The following is a 24,644-nucleotide window of genomic DNA, read 5'->3' on the forward strand; positions in this document are numbered from 1 at the left end:
CTAAAGGATAGATCTGACCATGTTATTCATCTGCTCAATAAACTTCTTACTACCTCAAGGATAAATGCAAATTCCTCCCCTTGCCCTTTAAAGCCTTCCTTACTCTGACTTCAGCCCCCCTTTCCCAGTTTATTACAAATTATCCCTTTTCGTGCATTCTTAAATTCCTGTAAAACTGACCTCTTCACTGCTTCTTGTACCAAATATTCTGTCACATGGCCTCTTCACCTTTGGTTTTTAGAACCCCTAATTCCTTCAAAGTAAAGCTCAAGAATTAACTGCCAAATGAGGCATTTGCACATTCTCCCTTCCCTCAGCCTGCTAATATCTTACCTGTTTACTTTGTATTAGACTTGTGTATACCTTATGCTTACTTGTATTTATAGGTTCTATTTCTTCCCAACAGAATGTAAGATCCTCAAGGAAGAAACTATTTCATTTCTGTCCCTCCATCCTTGCACCTGGTATATGGTGTTTTGGAACATATCAATTACTTAATAAATTCTTGTCTGTTGAGTATCTGCTTTCAAGAAGCTTTTTTTCTAGTAAACAAGAAATCAACACAATCTCAGAACTGAAAAGCATGTTAGAGGTCAACTAGTCCTAAACTGTATTTAATTAAGAATTCCCTTTAGAGTATTCCTGAAATAGGATTGGTTCAAAAAGACAAATACAAATATTTCTACTCTCTTCCCCCTATCTGTTTCTGTCTCTCCCCTCTTATCTTCCTTTTCCCTTTCATTTCTATATCTTTTCACTCTATTCTCCCTCCCTCTCTCTTTCCTATCATCTTCTTTCTCTTTCTTTCTTTCTTCCTCTTCTTCTTCCTCTTCTTCTTTCTCTTTCTTTCTTTCTTCCTCTTCTTCTTTTTCCTCGTCTTCTTTCTCTTTTCTCTCTTCTTCTTCCTCTTCTTCTACCTTCTATCTTCTTTTTCTATCATCTTCCTTTTTCTTTCCCTTCCTTCCCCTTCTCTCCTCTCTTCTCTTCTTTCCTTTCCTCTCCTCTTCTTGCCTGTTTTGTTTCTCCCTATCCCTCCCACTCATGGCATATATTTGAAACTATCTGTGGCAAAAAAATCAAATGACCCTCATTGGCATTGGACCCATGACTGTGACCTCTTTGAAGTAAACTAGAAAACTAGCAAACTAAGTAAACCAAGCTGTTAGACTAACTTTCTCTACACAGTCTGCCATGCAGCCTCTCTTGTTTCTCATAATTGTTCTCAATAAATATGTGTTTATTGCCTGATCTTTATTTCAAATTTCTCTCCAAAGAGTTAGTCAATCCTTTTCTTTTAAAGATGGGAAGAAGGCCAGAGACATTAAGTAGAAAGATTAAATGTGCTGTAGGGATTCCTGGCACAAAGAAGGAGATTAGACTAGATAATCTCTACCAAAGATCTCTGAACAGCTACATAAATAGAAAGCAATGACTTTTTTTTGAACTTTTATCTCTTTCTTTTCAATCTCTTTACAGTTTTTGATACTGTTGATACCCTCTCTTCCCAGATACTATTTTTCCTTTGTTACCATGACACTGCTCTCTTCTTGGTCTCCAACCTTTCTGATTGCTTCTTGGGCTCTTTTGTTGGATCATCATCCATCTCCTGCCCCTTTCAAATGGTTGTGCCCTTGATCTCTGATCTGTGCCCCCTATACTCTTCTTTCCACAATTTTTTTTCTTGGAATTCTTATCTCCTATGAATTCAAACATAATTTGTACATGTGTCACCCAAATTCAGTGATGAATTCAGTTAATTCAGGTAATCAACTATCTACTCAATATCTTCTCCTAAATATCATATTTATATTTCAGACTCAACATTAGTCAAAATGGAATTCATTTACTTCTACCCTGAGCTATCTTATTTATTTTAAAGGTGCAAACATCCTTTCAGTCACTCAGGATGCCTACCTAAAAGCCATCCTTAGATTCACAATCCTTCATATACAATCAATTGCTCAGTGTAATGGTTTCTACTTCTAAATTGTAAGCTCCTTGAGAGCAGGAATTATCTTACTCTGTATTTTGTTGTGTGTGTGTGTATATATATATATATATATATATATATATATATATATATATATATATAAATTCTCTATTTGTATTCCCAGTGCTTAGTACATGGTCTGGCACATAATAGATACTTAATAAATGTTTATTAACTATTTCCTAAATAGCTTTTAACTTCTATCCCCTTTTTTACATTCCCATAATATTTTTTTCTATTTTAGCCTCTTATCCTCTCTTGTCTGGGCTACTAGAATGTGTCTTATTTTCAGCATTTGACCTCCATAATCTATTCTTCATACAGCAGGTGATCACCCTAATATATTGCTTTCACCATGTCACTCCTTTACTCCAAAATCTTCAATAGCTTCTCATTGTTTCTAGGTTAAAATATTCCACTAGTTTTGAAATGTCTCCATGCTCTAGTTTTCAATAATCTTTTCAGCTCCTCCTTACCTCCTTCCTCTCATCATTTACTCTAAATTACAATTAAATTGCTCATTGTTCCTATACTTCGTACAAGCCAGCCCCTATGCCTAGAATGAATTTTTTCCTTACCTCCATCTCTCAGATACCTTGGTTTTCCTCAAGGCTCAGTTTAGGATCCACCTTCTCTGTATAAGTTCCCTGATCTCACTCCATTCTGTTTTCTTTCCTTTTCTCAGTTTTCCTTGCATGGTACTAGATAGATAGATAGATAGATAGATAGATAGATAGATAGATAGATAGATAGATAGATAATAGAGAAATATATGTTCTGTAACATCCAGTAGGATCTGTATATAATTGTGTGTTTATGCACACATATATTCTGTAGCAATCAATAAAATATATGTCCTTGAGGTCAGGAACTTTTTCACTTTTATCTTTTTGTCTCATGTAGTTGACACATAATAATTACAGAATTGAATTGAATTCCTAAAGTTCCTTCCTACTTTGAAATGCCATTTATACTATGATCATTGATGAGGTAGAATCACAGAATCTCAAAGTTTGAAAGGATCTTATAGTAACTTATTTAGTCTATTCTGTGCTGAAGCAGAAATTCTCCTTATTTAATCTTAAGAAGGGGTCTCTTCACCTTCTTTTGAAGGCTTCTAGTGAGGAGTTTAGCAACCACTTCTCTGAAGTTTTTCCTAGTCACCCCGAGGATGCCCCTTTTCTCTGTTCTTCTATATATAATATATATATATATATATATGCTTTATTCAGGATTTATCAATCAAGCATCACACAATTTTTGGTCTTTTTTAACTTCTTGGGAGCATATGCCATCAATCTAATTAGATTATAAACTCCTAAAAGACAGCAACTATGATTTATGATTTTATTTCTCCTAGAATAATGCCATTTTCATTTTATTTCTGATTTTTCTCTGAAAGAAAAGGGCTACAAATTCTGTTAAATTTCTCTCCTGTGCACACTCCCTCTCTCTGAAGAAGATTTTCATCTGGACACAAATGTTTCAGGGAGTCAACAAGCATCTATTAAGCACTTACTATGTGTTGAGCTAAGTGTTAGAGATACAAATAAATTCAAAATTATGATCGCTGCCCCCACAGAATTTACATTGTCATGGGGGAGATAACCAGCAAATAACTTTGTCCATACAGGTGATGTACAATGTGAAAGGAAGGTAATCTCAAGGGTGCTATTAGTTCAGGGGGGATCCTTACAGAGCAATCCTTTTTGTATATATATTTTTCAATAATGTGAATATCTATGTTCCTCTTTGAGGGGAGCTAGATGGCACAGTGAATAGAACATCAGTCTTTGCTGAGTCAGAAAGACTTGAATTCTAATCCAGCTTCAGATACTTACTAGTTCTGTGATCCTGGGCAAGTCATTTAACCTCTTCTGCCTCAGTTTCCTCATCTATAAAATGAACTGCAAAAGAAAAACTCAGAAAAATACCAAATGGGATCTGGGTAAGTCAGATACAGCTGAAAAGAGTGAATATGTTCCTCCTTTAGACAGAAGGGCTTGCGCACTGACAGATGGCACTAAGAAAACCTGGTGATACTAAAGGTAAAACTACCAAGCCCTGGCATAATTTTGATTATTACTTCTTGCTAGTTAAGGTCCTAAAGAAAACATTCAACTCTTCCAAATCATATTATTCTAAAGATGACCTTATTACCTACAGCTGATATTCAACTCTCATTCTTATAAGTAGGAGACCAAACTGTATATAAATTGTTAAATTAAAGATTGACTGGCAATTTCTGCTTCCAAAATAAATCAAGCTTACCTTAATGAAATATAAGCTTGAGATATATAGAGTTCCCCATCAATGGAGGTTATTAGCCAAATATATTGTAAGAATGATTCCTGTTCATCTACACATAGAATTAGATGACTTCTTTCATAATGTAATTCATAATGTAATGTAATGTAATGTAAGCCGAAGGAGGGATTCTCTATTAATAGTCCTCAGTCTGGGGACCCTAGTATTGTTCCTTGTCTTCCTGTAATTTCATTTCCCCCCTAATCATCAAGCATTTTTCCTCCCTCCAAATTCCCCTTACTCACTGAAAAGAAAGAAAAGAAAAACTCTTATAGATATGACATAGACAAACATAGCAAATTCTTATATTAGTCACTTCCAAATATGTTTCTATTCTGCATATCAGTCCATTCTCTCTGTCCTAAGGTAAGCATCACTTTTTATTAATCCTCTGGAATCATGGTTGCTTATTTTGTTTTCCGAGTTCCTAAGTCTTTTGGAATGGTTTGTTTAATCATATTGATATTATAATATAAATTCTTCTCACTTGTCTCTGTATCAGTTCATATAAATCTTTCCAGTCTCTCTGAAGTCATTTTTTTCTTCATTGTTAGAACTCAATGATATCACTGCTAGGTCTATATCCAAAGGGATTGAAGAAAGATTAAAAAAAAAAAGTCATTGATGTACAAAAATATTTATAATAGCTCCTAGTGATGACAAAGAACTGGATGCAAAGAGGGTGCCCATCAATTAGGAAATGAATGAACAAATTTTAGTATGTAAACATAATAGAATCCTATTGTGATTTATTTTATAAAAGACTATTGAGGAAACTCCCTTTACCAAAGCAGTTTACATCTATTCTGAATCTTATAATCTTAGAAAGTGGCCTGGGGCAACTAGCAGTTAGATGACTTGCCCATAGCCAATCAAGAGGTAGTTTTCAGAACTTAAACTGAACTCTTAATGATTCTTAGGCTGGCTCTCTATCTGCTCTCCACAACCATCTCTCCTAATATTTCTTCTTCTTGTCCTTCTGTGCTGGATAAAAGCAACTCCAGGTCCAACTCTTACTGACATGAAACCAACACTTCTATCTTTTCAACTAAACAAAAAAGAAGAAAAAAAAAGATTAAATTGCTATTGATTTTGGCTTAGGAGAGATGAGCAGCTTATTTCTGAGTCTCACTGGGTTTAGCAAGTCATTATTTTATAAGACAGACTCCTTGAGTCGGTGGAACATTGAATGCTTTAATACAATGTCTCAAGAAATTTTACTGAGTGGTTTCTAAAGTCTAACTTTTGGTTCCAGGGACAGGGAGAGACCACAGAACCCCTGAATCTATATGTTACCTGGCAGCCTAGATTTCAGCTCTCGTGGTTTGGCTTTCTGAGTCTAGATGATGTGAAGATGCTAGTATGTGTGCTCCAGAAAGACATAATGTCAACCAAAGTGCTGGTCTGAGGAGATGATCCTTCTCACTTGGTGCTCAAATGGAATAAGAATAATAATGATAATGGTTTATATAGTTTACATATTGGTTACCATGTGCCAAGCACAGTATTAAGCACTTTATAAGTATTATCTCATTTGATCCTCACAGTAACCCTGACAAGCAGGTGCTATTACCACGACAAACAGAGTTTAAATAATACTCAAAGTCACACAGGAAGTAAATGTCCATGGCCAATAAATGGATAATTCAATTGAGTGACTTTCTTGACTTTAAAACTTTTCTCTCTTCTTCCCCTTCCTTCCACCTTTTTGATTGCATTGGTATTCTCATTGCCTAGCACATTGCCTGACACATAGTAAGTGTTAAGTAAATGTCTGTTTTCTCCCTCCCTTCTTCTTCCCTTCTCTTTTCTCTTTTCCTCCTTCCCTCCTTCCTTTCTTTCTTCTGTATTTCCTTTCCTCTTTCTTTCTCTCCCTCTTTTCTTCCTTTCTTCCCTCTTTCTCTTCTTCCTCCCTTCCTTCCCTCCCTCCCTTACTTCCTTCTACATTCTTTCTTCCTTGCTGATTTACTGTTTGAGGTCATATAGGTAGTAAATAGAAAAACTTGGATTCAAACCTAAATCTTCTGACAAAAAAACAAGTATTCTTTTTACCAAGTATCAAATAAGATAGTATATCTATAAGGACTTTTTACATTGTAAAGCACACATAAATATTTTAGTACTGTTGTTATTATTCCATTCAACATAATTCAGTATAAATATATTAAGCACCTACTATATATATAACACCATTCTAAGTGCTTGGAGAAATAAAAAGTTTCAATAAGACGTGGTACTTGCTCTTATGCAGCTTACTACTGAGTCCTAGAGGAGTCCCAAAAGCTATCTCCTTAGTATAGTCACCAACAAACATTTATTGCTCAGCTACTATGTATCATATTAGGGATACAAAGTCAAAAATGAAGGAGAAAAAGGTGAAATAAAATATCTGCTGCCCTTATAGAATTTAAATTCTAACTCTCACAATATCAATCTTTTTTTCCTGCCCTATATACATAAATCCTCACCATTAAATGTATCTCTTTCTGTAGATGGCATAGGTGAGGTCTTGTATTTATAAAACCACTGAAAAAGAGAGAGGAGAAAGAGAAATGGAAGTCATTGAAACTCAGCTGTAAACAAAAGACCTTAGAGTCACAAAACCAGGAAAGAAGGTAAAGAAAGAGACCGACTATAAGTAGTTTAAAAAGTAGTAGGGGATTCTCATACTTCCAGAGCTCTTAAAGCAAAGGTTAGGTGACCAATATATTTCCCACTAGTAAAATATAAGTTCTTTGAGGAGAAGGAATGTACAGTTCCTTTTTTGTATCACTAGCATTCATCACAGTACCTGGAATATATTGTGTTTATTAATTTTGGCTGAATTAGGGACATTGCAGAGGAGATTTCTACTCAGGTAGGGTTTGTACAACATGACCACTAAGATCCATTTAGATGCTGAGAATGTATGATTCTGTGATTCTCAAGATTAGAGTTTGTTCAAAATAAATAAATAAACAAGCTTCAGTGAGAAGCCTTGGCTAGCTCTAGAGAACAGTAAGAGAGAGGATTATGTATCCCCTTGTACTCAGTACCCAGTAGAAATCGTGATTAAAATAGGGACTAAGGATGCTCATCAGTTGGGAAATGATTGGATACGTTATGATATGTGAAGGGAATGAAATAGTATTGTTCTATAAGAAATGAAGAGCAGGTTGATTTCAGAAAAACCTCAAAAGACTTTCATAAACTGATACTGAGGGAAGTAAGCAAAACCAGGAGAACCTGGCACACACTAACCACTATTACAGGTATATAAGAAAGCATCAATGCAATGACTGAACAGCACGCTTAAGAGAAATAGTCAAGGAGACACCCCCCCATCTATTAAAGTTTAAAATCATCCAGTCATAAGGACACTAGCTTCCTTCACAAATTATAACAACAGTTGTTCTTTTTATAAGGTTTCATACTTTGTAAAATATTTTATACTTTTTGCAACTCTTTCATTGCTGTGATTGACCCAGTGCATCTCTGTGATGTAGATTGGAATTTTGCTGTTGTTTCCCTAGCTACCATCTACATAGCACTTTAAAGTTTAAAAAATACTTTACAAATACCTTATTTGATCCTCATGACTCGGGAATATTATTTTTTTATTATTCCCATTTTACAGATGAAAAAAATTGAGGCAAATGTTAAATGACTTTCCTAGGATCACACAGCTAGTTAAGCATCTGAGATTGGATTTGAACTCAGGTATTCCTGACTTCAGGACTACAACTCTATCCATTGAGTCATTCAACTACTATAAGCTTTATGAATCAAAGGCTATACAGCATATTAAAGGAAGAAAGATCACTTTATACAGATGGAAATGACTTACCCAACATTACCCAAATAGTAGCTGACAGAACTGGAATTCAAACTCAGGGTTTTATGTTCCAATTCTCAGGGTCTTTCCATTTTGCCTTGGTGCTGTTTTGCAAAGACATGGATGGAACCACACAAACTTAAGTGAAATCCCTGAGGTCACACAAAGTAATTTAGTAAAGACAATGGAACTTGACTCCAGATTTTCTCATTACCACTTCAATATTATTGTTATACGGTGTGTTCCTTCCTTTGATCTGATACCTGTTCATAAGAAATTCTGTGTCTAGATTAGAGACAATGGAAAGAGGAATTATCAAGGTATATATTTGAAGGCCTAGAAAAACCCCATGAATTAATACTGGTCCAAAGGCCCAACATCTTCAGATGAATCAATCCTGAACCTACAATGATAAATAATTTATTTTATCTTTTTTTCAGAGCAACCATTTCTCATTTCTGATAGCCATATCATTCTAATAGATCAAAATGGTAAAGGCTATTGCAACATTGCCACTATGTTCTAAGTTTTTAGTGGGCAAAAGATGTTGTAGACATGGTCCTTGCCAGGAAGGATCTTGGGGAGACACAAATAGAGGATAGTTAATATCGCAACTGCTTTTTATCAAGTGTTAAAATGAGGAGAAGAAGCATGATAGAGACTAGGGTGGCAAATAGAAAAGGATCTTTGCAGACTGCATGTTGACTTAGAAAGTCACAAATCCACATTATGTTATACTTTTATTTATTTTCCTAAACATTTTCCAATTACATTTCAATTTGGTTCAGGCCCCATTGAGGATTTTGTTTCTGCTAGAGTTTGATGCCTCTGGTATAAGAGATAGAGAATTAGATTTGAAGTCAGGAAGACCTGGATTCAAATCCCTCCCTAACACTTATTGGCTATGTGATCTTTTAACCTGTCTAGCTTTAGTCTTTTCAGTTTAAAAGTTTAAAATGAGGGTATTGGAAAACATGACCTCTAAGGTCCTAAATAATAGTTCCTATAGGGAGGAATCAGAGCAGGGAGTGATTACTTTGAATTTAAATAGTAGGGAGAGGTTTTTTGAAAGAAGCAAGACTTGTGTTTTTGTTTTGAAAAATGGGTAGAATTTGGAAAGATAGGGATAGATGGGAATAGAAAAGAAATTCCCCTTTCTCTAAGCGTAATAAAGCAATGGTTCTTTATTGAATATCCTTTACAATTGTGGTATATGAATGTTATGGAATATTATTATTCTGTAAGAAATGACCAACAGGAGAAATACAGAGAGGCTTGGAGAGACTTACATCAACTGATGCTGAGTGAAACGAGCAGAACCAGGAGATCATTATACACGGCAACAACAATACTGTATGAGGATGTATTCTGATGGAAGTGGATATCTTTGACAAAGAGAAGGTCTAATTTAGTTCCAATTAATCAATGATGAACAGAATAAGCTACACCCAAAGAAGGAACACTGGGAAATGAATGTGGACTATTTGCATTTTTTGTTTTTCTTCCCAGGTTAATTTTACCTTTTGAATCCAATTCTTCTTTTTTTTTTTTTTTTTAACTCAATAAGCATTTATTTAAAAAATATTATTTTCCGAGTACTTTGCTAAGCAATAGGAGCACAAAGACTAAAAGCAAGTTCCACTTTCTTTCTTTTTTTTTTTTTTTTTTTTTTTTTTTTTTTTGTTTTTTGAAGTTTCTTTTTTTTTTTTTAAATTTTTTATTTTATTTTATAATTATAACATTTTTGACAGTACATATGCATGGGTAATTTTTTACAACATTATCCCTTGCACTTACTTCTATTCAGATTTTTTCCCTTCCTCCCCCAACCCCCTCCCCCAGATGGCAAGCAGTCTTATATATGTTAAATATATTACAGTATAATTTAAATACAATATATGTGTGTAGAACCGAATTTTTTGTTGCACAGGAAGAATTGGATTCAGAAGGTAAAAATAACAGTTTACATTCATTTCCCAGTGTTCCTTTTCTGGGTGTAGCTGGTTCTGTCCATCATTAATCAATTGGAATTGGATTCGCTCTTCTCTATGTTGAAGAAATCCACTTCCATCAGCATACATCCTCGTACAGTATCATTGTTGAAGTGTATAATGATCTTCTGGTTCTGCTCGTTTCACTCAGCATCAGTTGATGTAAGTCTCTCCGAGCCTCTCTGTATTTCTCCTGTTGGTCATTTCTTACAGAACAATAATATTCCATAACATTCATATGCCATAGTTTACCCAACCATTCTCCAATTGATGGACATCCATTCATCTTCCAGCTTCTAGCCACTATGAAAAGGGCTGCCACAAACATTTTGGCACATACAGGACCCTTTCCCTTCTCTAGTAGTTCCTTGGGGTATAAGCCCAGTAGTAGTATGGCTGGGTCAAAGGGTATGCACATTTTGATAACTTTTTGGGCATAATTCCAGATTGCTCTCCAGAATGGTTGGAATCCAATTCTTCTTGTGCAACAAGAGAACTGTATGGTTCTGCACACATATATTATATCTAGGATATACTATAACATATTTAACATGTATAAGACTGCCTGCCATCTAGGGGAGGGGGTGGAGGGAGGGAAGGGAAAAGTAGGAACAGAAGTGAGTACAAGGGATAATGTTGTAAAAAAATTTACTTATTATTCTGTCAATAAAAAGTTATAATTTTTAAAAAAAGGATATCCATTACAAGCTCAGCCCTTCTCTAGACACACTTGGAATCATAGACATATTAGCCAGGATCACATCCTTTGTGAGGATATAATCTTAGGTGGGATTTAGCAGACTTAAACTGTGCCCTAAGAGGAAAAATAGTCATCTTACTTTTGGTGGGAATTGTTCATGGTAACTTACACATATTACTATATATCACAAGAAGCAGTATGGAGTACCTTAGTGTTCTAGACTAAATTACAGAGAAGGTGACCTTTTTTGGGAGAGGGAGTTTCTTCACAGAATAGTTTCCTAAATCAGTGGTATCGAAGATCTAATCCCTATCCTTGTTTCTACTGTATTATAAAAAAATGCATTATAAAACTATATGATCATAAATTGCTTCTGAGAGGTTAGCTGAGTCATCAGAGAGAACTTGTGGAGGTAAGCCAGGATGTATGCTTGTTCTTTGGACCTGAAGTCTGACAGTCAACATTCTACTCAGCAAATGAGGTCAGAGCTTAAAAGGAACCTCAAAGATAATACTTGAACGACCGCAAAATGTGGAGATGAAAGCATTAAGTTAATGCATGAAAGATAACCTGAATGAACATATGGAAGTTGAGGGGATGATATAATAAATTCAGGGGATAGCTAGCATACTGTTTATCCAGAATATGGAATGCATGTGGGCTAATTATGGAAGAAATAGATTTGAAAGTATTTTGTTAACAGTTTGATAAAGGTTTTAAATTTTTAAGAGTTTCAGTTTTAGAACAGATGATGGTAGGAGACCAAAAGTCCAGGGTCAATGAGTCCTAGGGGCTTATAGAAGAGGAAAAAATTGACCATGAGGTATTGGGCAAGACTATGAAGCCTCTCTAGGAGGTCTTCTTTAGAATGATTTAGATAGATGAATTTCAGGAGTGAGAGTCAACCAGAAATGAATATGTTTTATGCAGTGGAGAGAGGAGGGAAAAAAGGACATTGATATAGGAGAAAGGGGAAGGAGACCTTCCTGACTCCATCTTCCTAATCTCATTTGGATGGCTTATAAAAGAAGAGTACACAGGCTGATGGTGTTTTTTCCCTTCCACTAAGACATTGATTATTTAATTTAAAAAAAAATTAGAAAGCATGGAAGATGGCAAAATCCTCCAGATGGATTTTAAATACAATGGGGAATTGGGCAGCATATTGGCAGATGGCTATTGCAACTGCACATGGGTAAAAATAATTTCAACTCCCCAATACCCAAGACTGTACTGAACTTGTGAAAACCTCTTAAGCAAAAGCTTTAGTGGGAAGTCCCAAGCATAGGGCCACAGCAGATGGGGAGCCAAGAGTGTGGAGCTTGCTAAGGGAGGGAAACATCAGCCCCTGTTTTAATGGCAGCCTTCTGTACTGGGGCCATGTCATTGCTGCATGCTGATGGCCAGTGCCACAGATTCACTTTAAAGAGAATTATACGTCAGAGTAAAAAAAGCCCAAACAAATGCAACCAAGAAAATAAAAAGAAAATAGTAACAAAAGCAAATATATAGGAAAGAGCATGAGACCAGATAAATAGCTTCAAAAAAATTGTTTAACAATGGCTTTTTAACTGTATTCTAGATTTAATCAAAACACTTCTCCAAGGAATCTTCTCTGACTAATCCCCATCTTGATAATTTTTTTATACCATGTTTCATCTACCCATAGTATCATAAGCTTGAACCCTGGGGAGAACCTTAGAAATTTTCTTGTCCAACTCTCTCATTTTACAGATAAGGAGATTGAAACCTGGATATGAGAAATGACTTATCCAAAATTACTTAGATAGTAAGTAGTCTGATTAAAAATCAAAGGACTTTCTTTTGATTCAAAATCTAATACTTAGAGTTCTGTTATTATATATGCACTTGTAGGTTACTTTTGGCCCCTTTATATAAGAAAATCTTCATTAATATGTGAAGTTGTCAATCACAGTACCAAATATTGTGCTTTGTAAAAGAGTAGATGTTCAGTAAATATTGCTAAAGTGAGTGAACGACAAATTCCAAGAGACTTCTATAGCAATATAAAAGCATGAACTTCAGGGCTCTATGGTCATTAGAGTTGATTGGGTGAAATGGAGTTGACCTTATGTAACTACTAATATCTAAGATGTAAACTCATGCATAAAATAATTATAGGCTCCTAGTGGTACAATAAGTATCTCTTCCATTACTTGTGTTCCTCCTCTTCTTAGCCTTAACTAGGACCAAGCACAGAATCATACACAATAGGTTCTAAAAGCAAAGTAAGTAATCAGTGCAGTGGTTCAGAGTCCAGGAGTCTTAAAGGGAAGAGGATTAAAAAATAGTTATTTTTCATATCAATCCAATCTAATGAACATTTATCATCTCTGAACATTTATCATCTCTACTATGTGTCAGGCATTGTCCTAAGCATTTAGGATACAATTAATAAAAAGAAAACATTTCCCTACTCTCAATGAGTTTATAATATAAAAGATTATCAGATGATAAGAAGAAATCAGCAGCAAAATGAGCAGACTTCCTGGAAATAGATACCTATAAAAATGATCTAGGATTGAATCTTTCTCTAAGAATGGCCCCTTCTGGAATCAGGATGTAAAGAAAGATATTTGTTTACTGACTGATTGAAAAAAATTGAAACAAGAAGTACTGTGCAAGCAGAAAGGAAGAGACTGGAGAACTGGAGTGTCTCACCAACATAGGAGCTGTGAGGCATGATGTGGATATTCTGTTTGCAATAGCCCTTGGAATAAAGAAAAGGGGTGAAAATTTGGGTTGTTTATCCTAGCAATTATATTCATGAAGAGGAAAGAAAAAAAAAGAGGTGTGAAAAAAGGAGGAAGTAGACAAGAGAGAAAACAGAATAACAGAAGGAAAAAGAGAGATACTAAGGGGAAAAATTATAAGGTCGTTTGATTTGAGTTATATGAGACATAGAATTTTAGAGATGAGAGAAAGCATGAAATAGTCAATTGAATTGGCCTTGAAGTCAGGAAAAACTGGGTTCAAGTCCTTCCTCTGACACATTAGGTATATGAGCATGGCAAATTATACAGTCTCTCAGTGTCCTCAACTTACTCTCTACAACCATAATGTTTAAGTGGTGTGCTAGCATATATCAATAGATAGAATTTCCACATCAGGAGCCAACATCCAAAAAAACCAAAAATCACAAAAATGATTTTTTTTATAATTTTTTTCACAGTATATATGCATGAGTAATTTTTTTATAATATTATCCCTTGTATTCATTTTTCCAAATTATCCCCTCCCTCCCTTTATTCCCTCCCCTTGATGACAGGCAATCCCATACATTTTACATATGTTACAATATAACCTAGATACAATATATATGTGTAAATACCATTTTCTTGTTGCACATTAAGTATTAGATTCCGAAGGTATATGTAACCTGGGTAGATAGACAGTAGTGCTAACAATTTACATTCACTTTCCAGTGTTCCTTCTCTGGGTGTAGTTAAAAAATCACAAAAATGAAACAAAAGAAACAAACAAAAAAAAATCAAGTCTGGGACAAACCTTCAAGATCACATCCAGTTAATTCAAATGCCTTTTTTGCTTATTTCTCAGGCAAACTGGGCATCTCAAAGTTCAGCTTAGGTTACATATAGGTAAGGAAACTAGGCCAGAAGAAAGATAGAAGGAAGGAGGTAATGAGGATATGGATGTGTAGAAAAAGAGGAAGAAGATAGAGAAGAAGGGACTGCAAAGAAAAGAAGGAAAATGAGGTTCTTCTCATTTAAAGAAAAGCCAGACACTAAAATTACTAGAAATAACAATTCATTTTAGATCACAATTTGGGAAGGAAATGGTGGTAGGATAGATATAGCGCTGGACCTAGAGATAGGAAGATTAGGGCAACTCACTTAAAGTCTGTTTTCCTCATCTACAAAATGGGTATAATACTTACTTTCCATGGTTGTTGTGAGGATTAACTGAGACAATAACTGTAAGGCATGTAGCACAGTACCTGGTACTTAATAGGTGCTGTCTAAATGTTAGCTGTTATTATTTTTAATCATAAAATTTATCACATCATCCTTACTACTTTTATTGTTTTCAGAAATTGGTAGTAGCTTCATGTAATTAGCCCCCATTCTCTTTGAGCTGATCATGTAGAATTAAAGTTAGAAAAAGCAGATACAATGTTGGGGATAGAAATAGGAGCAGAAAAATTCAGGAACCATCAATTATTAGTCAATGGATTCTTCCTAGAGGAGGCAATATGAGTTCCATAGCTAATGATAGGCTTGAGAATGGTTGATGGAGAGACCCTGAAGTTATGAATAACTTTCAACAAGACATCTGAGGGAAAGCTAAAGTTCTAAGAATAATGACCCTAAAGAAGAGAAAACAGTTACTTTATGATCCATGTTAAGTATATGTCAGTGACATCCATGAAGTTCTATTACTTTGATGTCTCAGGGACTGATGATTTTGTGATGAAGGCAGACCCTCTTTCTGGACAGTCCACAGTTTCCCTATCTGTAGAATTCTGATATGTTTTTGTTTTTCGTACAATGCTTCATAGGAGATCCACTCAATATCTATTAGAATGTAAGTTGCTTGAGGTCAGGGCTTCTTCACTTTCTCCCTTTGTAACTCCAGGGCATAGCACAGTACCAGTCATATGATAGACACTTTAAAATTGCTTGTTGATTGGTTGGTTGACTGATGGATGTATTAACTCTGGAATAAACAATGCACCTTTTGGGCTGCCCATCTGTTGTCTCTTGTAATCATTTGAGAATGGCCCATCTGTTTAACACCAATATTCTCACAGCGATGTTATATAGCTGTGAATAAAAGAACACTGCAGCCTCAGAAGAATACAAATTACAGGTAAACCAAAAAGGAATGCAAAGACTAATGATGGGTGTGAGCAGCCAGCACACAGCATGTTACCAGCAATGAGAATTGACATAAGGAACCTCATAACTTTTTAAGCACTTCAGGGAATCATGGCATCATTAGTGTGGGCAAGCCTCTACCAGCAGAGAAATTAGAGATTATCTCTGAAAGCAGGAGAAAAGGGAACCACCAAAGGAGGCAAAATGGTCAAGAAGGAAGGAAAAGAACCAGGAGTGAATGGTATCCAGAAGCAAAAGGAGAGAGATTTAAGAGAGATGGGGTAGTCAGTCTCAAATACTGCTAAGAGGTCATGGAGCACCAGAATCGAGAAACTATGTAAATACCACTTAATACTTGCTAAAAATTACTGCTGATAAAACTTAAGTCCTACAGTCTAGGATTGTGCTGTAGTCCAATCATACCGGCTCTCAAGAGCCTATTGTTAAATTGTAAATGTGAGCATTGAAATCCTGGAAATCTTCAATTGCTGTGAATTAGTGCTTCATTTTTTGTTTTGTTGATTGTTTGGACTTAAGAAAGTGATTAAGAGAAAGTTAATGCCGATAAAACTGTAAAAATATGTCTTTTTTTTTTGGGGGGGAGCCAGTTGTTAAACATTGACCAGCATACTACTATAGACCCTGAGTAACTAGTCCAAATACTTCAGAGCTAGGATAAAATGCTTACTAACCTTCAGAAAACAGGTAGGAAAAATGAAGATACCCACAGAGTCATGAAAATATTTTTTAAATGCTTGTTGATCAGACATATAGAGCTGGAAGAGACCTTAGAGTTCAAAGAATCAACTCCTCTCAATTAACAGATAAGAAAATTTTTGTAAGCCAAAGAACTAAAGTGTCAGAGGTGGGATTTGAACTCAAATCTTCTTGTCTCTAAATCTGGCTAAGTGGCACAGTAGATATAGTGTTGAACTTTGAGCAGGAAGATGAAAGTTGAAATTTGGCTTCAAATATTTAGCTACCTGAGTGACTTTGATATTTGTGTTCTTCAGTTTCTTCATCTGTAAAATGGGAATAGTGTAAGGATTATATGAAATAATAATTGTAAAGCACTTATCACAGTGCCTGGTACAGTAAGTGCCACATAAATGTCAACTATTATTAGCTAGTTATTATTTTTCTAACTTTTATTGTGAAATCATTCATTTCTGGATATATCCTTCCCCATTGTCCTAACTAGTGAGTCATCCCCTGTAATAAAGATTATAAAAAAAGGGGATTATGGGGTGGGGAGAGGAGGAACTGTTCTGCAGAAAAAGGCTATAAGATAATTCCACCTCCAATATCCCATTACTATGAATTCAAATTGCTTTAGGAAGTCTGAAAGAATAATTAGCATCCCCACTATGAAAATGTATTGCTATTGTTTGCAAAAGCCCTGTAAGGCAAAGAATTAACCTCTTTTACACATACACACAGAATAAGAACATTAAATCATACATTTTTATTGTTGCATATGAATAAAAATTCCTGATTTTTAAATATAAAATACTAAAATTACTACCTTTGGGTTATAGCCATTAGGCTTACCAGCCTTAAGAGGTTCAAGATCACTACTGTCAAAGTAGAAAAAAAAAAAAGGGAAGAAAATTGATTTGAGAAAGAAAAAAAAAATGCTTCATTTCTTTCCAAATTGAAGGAAGTTTGGAGGTATGACGTTAGATGAGTGAGGACATATTAAAAATAGATTGGTTTTTAAAATATATCAATGTTGTTATAAAAGGCAGCATGACATAGAAAGCCAGTCTTGAAGTCAGAATGAATTATGTTCAAGTTTCACCTGACACATGTGGGTTGTGTCCCTGGCACATCACTCAATCTCTCAATATACTAGGCAACCCTCCTCAGCAGAAATGATTGAAACCCCCCTATTTCATTGAATGTCCATCTTTTCCCCTTGAAAGATAATGTCTATTTTTACTTAACTGATTCTTAGTTGTAGTCCAAGCATCTTTGCCTTCTGCAATATCATATCCCAGGCCCTCATCCTGTAATGTGGAAGCTGCTAGGTCCTGGATAATTCTGATTGTGGCTCCTCCATATTTGAATTGCTTCTGGCTACTTGCAGTATTTTTAACTTGATCTGATAATTTAGGAATTTAGCTACAATATTCCTTGGAGTTTTCATTTAGGGGTCTCTTTCAGGAGATGATTGATAGATACTTTCAATGACTATTTTACCTCTAGTTCTAGAATATCAGGGCAGTTTTCCTGGATGATTTCTTTAAAGATGTTGTCCAGGCTCTTTTTTTCATCATGGCTTTCAGAAGTCCAGTAATTTTTAGATTATTTTTACTGGGCCTAATTCCCAGATCCATTGTTTTTCCAATGAGGTAGTTTACATTTTATTCTATTTTTTTTTCATTTATTTTTATTTTGTTTGATTCTTGATGTTTCATTGAGTCATTATCTTCCATTTGTCCAATTCTAATTCTTAATGAATTATTTTCTTTGGTTAGCTTTTTTTAAACTTCCTTTTACATTTGGCCAATTGTACTTTTAAAGGAGTTATTTTGTTCCGTAGACTTTTTTTTCCATTTTTATGCAACCCTTTTAAGACTAAAATTCAGAAGAAGGTTAAGGAGAGGTACCTCTACCAATAAAATTACAAGTTTAATCCCTAACCCTACTAGTTTACAGTTATATAAAAATCACATAGTACTTTTACATGGATTATCGGATTTGATCTTTACAACTGGATCAGGGAGTTAAGCTAAATGAAGACTTAGAGCTGGAAAAGACGTGAAAACATAATCCATTTCAAACCCCAACATTTTACTGATGAGAAAACTGAAGCCTGGAAAGATTAACAAAAGTCACACAAGTAGTCTGTGGCAAAGTGACAGCTTCTAAACACAAATGTTGTGACTTCATACTGCATTTTTCTCCATTGGCCCATCTTATAATTCAATTTAATTCAACGAGAATTTATTAACCCCTTACTATGCAAACTACCATTTTATATACTGTAAATACAAAGACAGCATTTATTGTCCCTGCCCTCAAGACACATACTAATGATTGGAGGAATGAAATTAATATGTTAATAAGGTAGGATTCTAGACAGAATGTGCTAGAGACAAGGAAGAGAAATCACTGCCACAAGAAATATGTGGGAGAAGTTGCTTTTAGCTGAAAGTATCTCAGGAAAGGCTTCATGGAGGAGGTGATATGTTAGCCCTAAAGGAACAGAAGTTTTTCCTTTTTTATATCTTATTTATAATTTGTGTAATATAGCAAGCATTATCATACCATGGTATAATTTTTTTAATGACTGCACAAGAGTGGAATGGAGGAGTGCCTCTAATGCAAAGAGACCATCCAGCCTACATGAACCTTTGGAGTTAGGAAAAAGCACAAAAATAAGACCTAGGAACAGCAACACTCAGTTTGTCTGGGATATAGAGTTTATAAGAAATTTGTAAAATAAGCCTGTAAAAGTAGGTTCAAGTAATTCTGAGGGGAAAATAGAAGGAAAGTCAATCAGGCTAAAGACTTTGCCATCTTACAAGGACAACATGCATATATGAGAGACACAAGGGAGCTGGAAGTAGGGAAAGAAGGTACGAACATATGGGATGATAGGAAAAGGATTCATGTAAAACAAAGCTTCTTAAGCTGTGAGTCACAACCCTATATGGAGTAACATAAGTGAATATGGGAGGGTCACAAAAATTTGCTTTATTATCAGTTGATTTGTATGCCTATTTTATATACTTATATATCTGGAGTAGCATAAAAATTTCTCTGGCAAAAAGGGATCATGAGTGGAAAGAGTTTAAGGACCCATGATGTAAAAGATGGTACTAGAGCTGGGTTTTGAAGAAAACTAGATATTTTAATCAGCCAAGATCTCTAATAGGATGAGGAATGTTTCAGACACTGGAGATGACTGGAGAAAAGGGCAACTAGATCACATTGGAGCTCCATATAAAGGAAAAATAAAATTAGATTTGATGAACTGTAGCATTTTTGAAGGAGGCAATGTGAAATAAGGCTAGAAAGGTAACTTTGGGAGCAAGTTGTTAAAGAGGGCATTTATATTTACTTCTAGAGTCTGGTATTTTAACATGCAATAGGGAGTCAATGAATATCTCTGAGCAGGGGAGTGAAACATTCAGGCTTGTGTGTATTGAAAAGATTATTTTGGTAGCTATATGGAGGCTGAATTGGAATAAGAATCGATGGGAAATAGAGAGACGAAAGCACTTTTTTATGTAAAATGAAAAATTCTGATAGAGAAGAAATTAAGGATAAGAAGGGGGTGCAGAAAACATGTTATTCTCCCATTTTACAGATGAGGAAACCAAAATTTAAATAATTAGGCCAAGGACACACAACTGGTTAATTCTAGAGCATGGTTTGAACTCAATGGCTATGCTTTTTTTTTTCTACTTCATCACCCTAGAATTTTGACAACTCAAGCTCTTTGATTTAGGAGGCTGAGTAATATAGATGCTCTCTTTAGAACTGCTTTTTAAAATGTAGTCAAAATTAGCACAGCTCTTTTTTAAGCCTCCATAACAGTATTTACAGGACACTTTGCATCTTGAAGCAATCATCTAAATCTATGGGCTATGAAAATAGTAGTTGTGAGAATTTGTAGTTTGTGACTCTGGGGTAACAGGTGTTACCTGCCTCATAATATCTTAGGTTCAGCAGTATCACTTGGATTTTATATGCTTTTCTTGCATGATCTGATTTGCCTGTATTAAGAGAGCTGGTTTAATTCAGTTCACTCCAGTTCTATTCTACAATATGCATTAAGTGACTACACTATGCAAGTCTTCTTGGTAAATGCTAGGGATTAAAAAAAAAAGTTTAAAGGAGCTCTTGACCTAAAGTTGAAGGCAAGAAAGACACAGATAACTAACCCAGAAAATAAATATTTGTCAAATTGAAATGCTTAAAATTAAATATGAGAGAAGACAAGATCTAAAAGACAGGTTCAACAAAGTGCTATTTGAGGAGAAATAAATCCCATTAAAATTCTCTTATTCTCTCTATCTGAAATTCATTTAGGAAAGCATTCTTAAGTTTCATATAAGTTTTCCTGCCATGCTTGATGTTTGAGCAGCAATTATAAAGGACCAACCAGGAGCATTAAAGATTTGATTTGGTTATCAATCAATCAAAAAATGTTTATTAAACATCTACTATGGGCCAAGCACTAGAAATACCAATAAAAAGAATGAAGTAATCCTTCTTTAAAATGGGCTTAATTTCTAATGGGAGAATTTACATTCTAATAGGCATAAAAGGGCTGATAGATGCCATAAGTGAAATAGTTCAGAGGCTGAATTTCACAGGACTGTGTGAGTCTGGAAGGATCGGCTACACACTATATTGGGTAAGATAAGCAGGAGCTTTTTATCCAGAAAAATTAGTTGCAGTGAGAAATCTGAGTCTGAGATGTTAGGTTTAGGTAAGTAAACCTAAGATCCACAACTAAATCTTAAGTCCACAACACAGGTGGTCATAGAGGAAAAAAGAGTGGTCTTCACAAATAGTAATCACCATGGAAAAATACTCATCTCATAGTAGGTAAGGAAGACCCTAAGTCTGCAGGTTTGCACCCTAACAAAGTACTGGAATTAGCTCACAATTCCCCAGCATGGGTTAAATTGAAAAATATCTAGCAATGGAAACTGTGTCCTGAGAATACCAAATAGGTTTAATTTGTTGGGGAGAAAATTAAGACAATTCCATGATCGTGATGTGAAGCCATCAAGTCCATAAGTGACTTTGCGTGCTGACAGTTCAACATGCTTCAGGGGGAATATGTATTGAAATAGTAGCATAATTGTTGAGAACATTCCTGATGAAATGTTGTGCTGATTTTATGTTGATGGATGTTGGAATATACACTGAACTATTAACCAAAGTCAAGTGGAACTAATGCTTAGCTGTTCCACTACATTGTATGGGTAATTGATGGGATTTTTTGAAAAGGGAAGAGTTCTGACAACGGAGAGAAATGATTAGAAATGGGAGATGACTGACTAAAGAAGCTTTGTTATTATGTTGCCCTCTCCCATTTCTCTGAGAGTGAGCTGTGGACTTTCACAGCATCTTAGACCATTGGATCAGGGTCCTATAGGACCAAACTTCAGAACTCACATGGAATATCTCCTTTGCTTTTGTTCCTTGGCCAGTTACAAGCTGCCCCTCTTTCATCAGCAATCATCTCAGAAGTCTGATTATGAGGGGGACAGATGAGGGAGTATGAATGGTTCAGTGCAATTCTCTCCCTCCAAGATGATGACCCTAGATTTAATGCTGGAAATGACTCCAGAGTTCACCTAGTAGAACCATTTTATTTCACAATTGACACGACTGAGGCTCAGAGAGGCTAATGAATTGCCCAGAAGTAGAAAGTGAATTCAGGTTCTGTGACTCCAATTCTAATGTTCTTTCAAAGAGCAGTGGTCTAATGACTTTTATTCTAGGCTTTTTCATTAGTTTATCACTATTGAATCTTAATCGAAACACCTTACTTCTGCACCTTAGTTTCCTTATTGTGAGATGGGGATAATAATTCTTTAATCATATACCTAACAAGAGTGTTTTGAGGAAAACACTTTTTCAGTATTACAATGTTATAGAAATGTGAGTTCTTATTATAAAATATCATGATAGTCCATCCTGTGTCTATTACAGTACCTAGAATATAGTGGGAGCTTTATAACTGTTTGCTAGATTGACTAAAGTCATAGTTTAGCTTTCCATTTTTATGTCAATGTGGACCTGATAGACCATATTCTCCCATTGTGCTACTGAGTCCCAAATGGCGCAGTGGTCAGAATCTCAAATATCAACACAATAGCCCAATATTCTAATAACTGAACCCACTAGTACGACTTCACCATTGAATTACAGAGAGACTTCAATATGGATGTAAATGTTTTACACATGTGGTAACTGGGGTACTCAGTTATCAAAGGAACTCTAAGAATAACAGCATAAGAAATTTAGAAACCTGTCTAAAGCTTTAATAAGTTAATGTGAAGAAGAGGTTATGATGATAATTGAGGTAAAATGGCTCCTTCAGACACATCAAACCTTTATGGCCCTTTCTACATCCTGTCTTTCGTAACCACTATCCCTTTCCTCCTGAAATTTTCTTTAGTGCTCTCTGACATGTCAAACCCATCCTGCCCTTTAAATCCTAAGTGAAAGCACAATTCATCTATTCACTTTGATAATGTTTTTCTTTTCCATTTCCTTAATATTGTATCTATCTTTTTCTCTTTCTTTTAGTGAACAGCGATCTCATTCATTAAGTTCCTACAAATTCTCATTCTTCCTTATTATAGAATATATTTTGTTGTTCTTTGTTGTTAGTTTAATCATATCCAATTCTTCATCACTCCATTTGGAGTTTTCTTGGCAGAAATATAGGAGTGGTTTTCCATTTCCTTTACAGACTTATTTTAAGATGAGGAAATTGAGGCAAGCTGGGTTAAGTTACTTTCTCAGGATCATGAGCTAGCAAGTGTCTAGGCCCAAATTTGAACAAGGAAATGAGTTTCCAGGCCCAGTGCTTTATCCACTGTGCCATCTAGCTGCCTTCCTTCTCTCTCTTACTTCATTATAGAATGCATATCATCAATTCAGACATTTGATTATATAAAACAAGTCTAGAAACTAGTGACACAAATTTTTTAGCAAATAGACCAGAAATTTTACATCCAAATGAGAATTTTCCTCTGAAAAGTCGACCTTGTACACTAAATTGAAACAAGTTAATTTTCATAGAGAAAACTGTACTTCAAAATCAAAAAGAGTTCTCTATTTTTTTTAAAAAGTGGAACTCCAGTGATGCAATCTCATACTCTCTCATCCAACATTCATCCTCCAATATTGTCTAAAACATGACCCTGAAAAGTTTATGCTTTTGTTTTCTCTTCTGTAGAGCTTGATTCTTACCTACCATATGGCTACACTCTAATTACCAAATCATATGACTGTGACTCTGACTTCTTCAATATTTGAAGACCTAAAACCTTGGCCTCTACCCTGGACAGCTCCAGAATACCCAGACCAAATTTCATCAGTTCATATCTCTAAATCAACATTTCTTTCTTGCTATTTGTTTGACATTTACCAGATGCTTTTCCCAAGAGATTCAATGTCATTAATTCTATCCCCTCAGTTGTAAACTCAGTAATTTTCTTCAACTTCCAACCACACCAGTCAATAAAAGAGTAGCTATCTTCATTAATTCATCCATCAAACTTTAGTTGAGCATGCAATGTATTCATAGCACTGTGTAGATGCTATAGAGGATTCAAATACTTATGAGACATCTCTTGCATCCAAATCTTTCTCTTCCCTCCCATAATCCTAGCTCTTGGTCCTCCCTAGCCTATACTATTGCAATGACTTCATAATTGGTCTTTCTCTGACTCATGCTTTTCCTCCATTGTACTCCATTTACCATTCAGCTGCCAAAGTGGTTTTCCTAAAATGTAGGTCTGCCCATGTCAAACTGCCTATTCAATAAACTCTCGTGACTCCATAATACCTATGGAATCAAATACAAATTATTCTGTTTGGCATTTAATGTTCTTCATAACTTATTTGATTCTCCTTACATGTTACTCCCCTCCACATACTCCACAGTCTAGCCATACTGAGCTTCTTGTTATTCCTCACATACTATGTTCTGTCTGCCTTCTCTGAGCCTTTGTTGTAGCTGTCTCCCATTCCTGGAATGTCCTCCCTCCTCACAGAGTTGTTCTGAGAAAAGTACTTTGTAAAGCACAATATAAATGTGAGTTATAATTGTAATTATTGCATATGATTTATAGGTGGTTTGCATTTAATTTAATAGCAACCTTTGTAGAATAGAATCACAGAGCATTAGAGGTTGAGGGGATATTATAGTCTAACCTCTTTTTAAAAATCAGAGACCATAGACATCTACAAAGAAAAAGTGATTTGTTCAGTCACATGGCTA

At 35.2% G+C, this 24,644-nt stretch overlaps 1 protein-coding gene and 1 long non-coding RNA gene across 5 annotated transcripts in view; one reads left to right on the forward strand and one right to left on the reverse strand.

Moving 5' to 3' along the window:
* The window catches only part of SLC14A2 (solute carrier family 14 member 2), a 679,109-nt gene that overhangs the window by 468,416 nt on the left and 186,049 nt on the right, over window positions 1-24,644 (forward strand). The gene's annotated exons all lie outside the window — the stretch shown is intronic.
* LOC141549609 (uncharacterized) lies at window positions 1,434-24,030 on the reverse strand. The gene is made up of 3 exons (XR_012484398.1): window positions 23,790-24,030; window positions 2,569-2,691; window positions 1,434-1,697 (listed from the first exon to the last, which is right to left on the reverse strand). It is a non-coding gene; the product is annotated as an uncharacterized LOC141549609 (long non-coding RNA).

The sequence above is a fragment of the Sminthopsis crassicaudata genome, chromosome 1, assembly GCF_048593235.1.
Source record: "Sminthopsis crassicaudata isolate SCR6 chromosome 1, ASM4859323v1, whole genome shotgun sequence".
Classification (NCBI taxonomy): Eukaryota; Metazoa; Chordata; class Mammalia; order Dasyuromorphia; family Dasyuridae; genus Sminthopsis; species Sminthopsis crassicaudata.